Raw genomic sequence first — 4,748 nt, 5'->3', positions numbered from 1 at the left:
ACAATCCAACACTTGGTGAATTCTGCTTCACAATGATAGGAACGAGCGTTACCATCGAAGGATTACCCAACTGAGAGTGTCGCAATAGTAATTCAACCTAGTACGAGAGGAACCGTTGATTCGCACAATTGGTCATCGCGCTTGGTTGAAAAGCCAGTGGCGCGAAGCTACCGTGCGCTGGATTATGACTGAACGCCTCTAAGTCAGAATCCGAGCTAGAAGCGATGCATATGCCCGTCGCCCGTTTGCCGACCCGCAGTAGGGGCCTCTGGCCCCCAAGGGCACGTGTCGTGGGCTAAGTCCTCGCGGCGGAAGAGCCGCGTTGGCTGCCTTGAAGTACAATTCCCATCGAGCGACGGGTAGAATCCTTTGCAGACGACTTAAATACGCGACGGGGTATTGTAAGGGGCAGAGTGGCCTTGCTGCCACGATCCTCTGAGATTCAGCCCTTTGTCGCTTCGATTCGTCCCTCCCCCTCCCAAACCACAACGCTTTTCCAGCATGGCTGCGGAGGTTTACCCGTGGCCTTGGGCACGAAACCCCACGGCAGTCGTGCGTTTTTCTAGCCGTCGGTGAGGCCGTCGTGCCCATGCCTTAGCCAATGCAAGGCAACGGCCGTCGTGCGGGCTAAGGTCCACCGCCAAGCCACGAGGGGCACCGTAGTGCTTTTTTCTTGCCGTCGGTGTGGCATCGTGCCCATGCCTCAGCCAACACAAGGCAACGGCCGTTGTGCGGGCTAAGGCCCACCGCCTAGCCACGAGGGGCACCGTCGTGCGTTTTTCTTGCCGTCGGTGTGCCATCGTGCCGATGCCTTAACCAACGCAAGCCCACGCCCGTCGTGCGGCCTAAGGCCAACTGCCTAGCCATGAGGGGCACCGTCGTGCATTTTCCTTGCCGTCGGTGTGGCCGTCGTGCCCAAGCCTTGGCCAACGCAGGGCAACGGCCGTCGTGCGGCCTAAGGCCCACCGCCTAGCCGTGAGGGGCACCGTCGTGCGTTTTTCCAGCATGGCTACAGAGGTTTACCCGTGGCCTTGGGAACAAAACCCCACGGCAGTCGTGCGTTTTTCTTGCCGTCGGTGCGGCCGTCGTGCCCATGCCTTAGCCAATGCAAGGCAACGGCCGTCGTGCGGCCTAAGGTCCACCGCCTAGCCATGAGTGGCACCGTCGTGCGTTTTCCTTGCCATCGGTGTGGCGTCGTGCCCACGCCTTAGCCAATGCAAGCAACGGCCGTCGTGCGGCCTAAGGCCCACCGCCTAGCCACGAGGGGCACCGTCGTGTGTTTGTCTTGCCATCGGTGTGGCATCGTGGCCATGCCTTTGCCAACACAAGGCAACGGCCGTCATGCGGCCCAAGGCCAACCGCCTAGCCACGAGGGGCACCGTCGTGCATTTTTCTTGCCGTGGGTGTGGCGTCGTGCCCATGCCTTAGCCAACGCAAGGCAACGGCCGTCGTGTGGCCTAAGGTCAACCGCCTAGCCATGAGGGGCACCGTCGTGCGTTTTTCTTGCCGTCGGTGAGCCATCGTGCCGATGCCTTAACCAACGCAAGCCAACGGCCATCGTGCGGCCTAAGGCCAACCGCCTAGCCATGAGGGGCACCGTAGTGCATTTTCCTTGCCGTCGGTGTGGCCGTCGTGCCCACGCCTTGGCCAACGCAGGGCAACGGCCGTCGTGCGGCCTATTGCCCACCTCCTAGCCGTGAGGGGCACCGTCGTGCATTTTCCCAGCATGGCTACAGAGGTTTACCCGTGGCCTTGGGAGCAAAACCCCACGGCAGTTGTGCTTTTTTCTTGCCGTCGGTGAGGCCGTCGTGCCCATGCCTTAGCCAATGCAAGGCAACGGCCGTCGTCCGTCCTAAGGCCCACCGCCAAGCCGTGAGGGGCACCGTCGTGCATTTTTCTTGTCGTCGGTGTGGCCGTCGTGCCCACGCCTTAGCCAACGCCGGGCAACGGCCGTCATGCGGCCTAAGGCCGCCATGAGGGGCACCGTCGTGCGTTTTTCCAGCATGGCTACAGAGGTTTACCCGTTGCCTTGGGAACAAAACCCCACGGCAGTCGTGCGTTTTCCTTGCCATCGGTGAGGCCGTCGTGCCCATGCTTAAGCCAATGCAAGGCAACGGCCGTCGTGCGGCCTAAGGTCTACCGCCTAGCCATGAGGGGCACCGTCGTGTGTTTAACTTGCCGTCGGTGTGGCATCGTGCCCATGCCTTAGCCAACACAAGGCAACGGCCGTCGTGCGGCCCAAGGCCCACCGCCTAGCCACGAGGGGCACCGTCGTGTGTTTTTCTTGCCATCGGTGTGGAATCGTGGCCATGCCTTAGCCAACGCAAGGCAACGGCCGTCATGCGGCCTATGGCCGACCGCCTGGCCATGAGGGGCACCGTCGTGCGTTTTTCTTGCCGTCGGTGTGGCCGCCGTGCCCATGCCTTAGCCAACGCAGGGCAACGGCCGTCGTGCGGCCTAAGGCCCACCGCCTAGCCATGAGGGGCACCGTCGTGCGTTTTATTTGCCGTCGGTGTGGCATCGTGCCCATGCCTTAGCCAACGCTAGGCAACGGCCGTCGTGCGGCCTAAGGCCAAACGCCTAGCCATGAGGGGCACCGTAGTGCATTTTCCTTGCCGTCGGTGTGGCCGTCGTGCCCACGCCTTGGCCAACGCAGGGCAACGGCCGTCGTGCGGCCTATTGCCCACCTCCTAGCCGTGAGGGGCACCGTCGTGCATTTTCCCAGCATGGCTACAGAGGTTTACCCGTGGCCTTGGGAGCAAAACCCCACGGCAGTTGTGCTTTTTTCTTGCCGTCGGTGAGGCCGTCGTGCCCATGCCTTAGCCAATGCAAGGCAACGGCCGTCGTCCGTCCTAAGGCCCACCGCCAAGCCGTGAGGGGCACCGTCGTGCATTTTTCTTGTCGTCGGTGTGGCCGTCGTGCCCACGCCTTAGCCAACGCCGGGCAACGGCCGTCATGCGGCCTAAGGCCGCCATGAGGGGCACCGTCGTGCGTTTTTCCAGCATGGCTACAGAGGTTTACCCGTTGCCTTGGGAACAAAACCCCACGGCAGTCGTGCGTTTTCCTTGCCATCGGTGAGGCCGTCGTGCCCATGCTTAAGCCAATGCAAGGCAACGGCCGTCGTGCGGCCTAAGGTCTACCGCCTAGCCATGAGGGGCACCGTCGTGTGTTTAACTTGCCGTCGGTGTGGCATCGTGCCCATGCCTTAGCCAACACAAGGCAACGGCCGTCGTGCGGCCCAAGGCCCACCGCCTAGCCACGAGGGGCACCGTCGTGTGTTTTTCTTGCCATCGGTGTGGAATCGTGGCCATGCCTTAGCCAACGCAAGGCAACGGCCGTCATGCGGCCTATGGCCGACCGCCTGGCCATGAGGGGCACCGTCGTGCGTTTTTCTTGCCGTCGGTGTGGCCGCCGTGCCCATGCCTTAGCCAACGCAGGGCAACGGCCGTCGTGCGGCCTAAGGCCCACCGCCTAGCCATGAGGGGCACCGTCGTGCGTTTTATTTGCCGTCGGTGTGGCATCGTGCCCATGCCTTAGCCAACGCTAGGCAACGGCCGTCGTGCGGCCTAAGGCCAAACGCCTAGCATCGTGCCCGTGCTTTAGCCAACGCAGGGCAATGGCCATCGTGCGGCCTAAGGGCAACCGCCTAGCCATGAGGGGCACCGTCGGCCGTTCTTCTTGCCGTCGGTGTGGCCATCGTGCCTATGCCTTAGCCAACGCAGGGCAACGGCCGTCGTGCGGCCTAAGGCCCACCGCTTAGCCATGAGGGGCACCGTCGTGCGTTTATCTTGCCGTCGGTGTGGCATTGTGCCCTTGCCTTAGCCAACGCAAGGCAACGGCCGTCGTGTGGCCTAAGGCCTACCGCCTAGCCATGAGGGGCACCGTCGGGCGTTTTTCTTGCCGTCGGTGTGGCATCATGCCCTTGCCTTAGCCAACGCAAGGCAATGGCCGTCGTGTGGCCTAAGGCCTACCACCTAGCCATGAGGGGCACTGTCGTGCGTTTTTCTTGCCGTTGCCTTAGCCAACGCAAGGCAACGGTCGTCGTGTGGCCTAAGGCGCACCGCTTAGCCATGAGGGGCACCGTCGTGCATTTTTCTTGCTGTGGATGTGGCGTCGTGCCCATGCCTTAGCCAACGCAAGCCAACGGCCGTCGTGCGGCCTAAGGCCTATCGCCTTGCCATGATGGGCACCGTCGTGCGTTTTTCACGTCGTCGGTGTAGTGTCGTGCCAATGCTCCGTCATGCGGCCTAAGGCTCACCGCCTAGCCTTGTTTTCGCTTATTTTTATCTTTTTAAGCATACATGTTGAGTCTCGTTAATGTCCACCGCCGTATGTCTTTGAAATTCATAAATTGCTTTTTTTTTTAATTAAACTATATTTTTGTATTTTTTATTATTTTTTATTATTTTTTTGTTTTTATTTTTGTTCAATTCAATCTTGGAAATTTTTTATTTATTTTTATTTTTTTTGTTTTTATTTTTGTTCAATTCAATCTTGGAAAATTTTTATTATTTTTTATTGTTTTTATTGTTTTTATTTTTGTTCAATTCAATCTTGGAAATTTGTTTTATATTTGTTTCAAGCACCCATGTGTAGGTGTGTTAAATACACACTAAATTGCCATCTATTGGTGGCTATATTTGTGAGACGAAAAGGGTGTGGGTCTACTAACGGTTTGAGTTTTTTAGTTTCAAGACTATCAGGGAGAGTTGAGATGCTTGACCTGTCAAGGCCATAGGAAGGCCGTC

Source organism: Coffea arabica, unplaced genomic scaffold (genome assembly GCF_036785885.1).
Source record: "Coffea arabica cultivar ET-39 unplaced genomic scaffold, Coffea Arabica ET-39 HiFi ptg000200l, whole genome shotgun sequence".
Classification (NCBI taxonomy): Eukaryota; Viridiplantae; Streptophyta; class Magnoliopsida; order Gentianales; family Rubiaceae; genus Coffea; species Coffea arabica.
Note: the sequence above shows the minus strand (reverse complement) of the source record.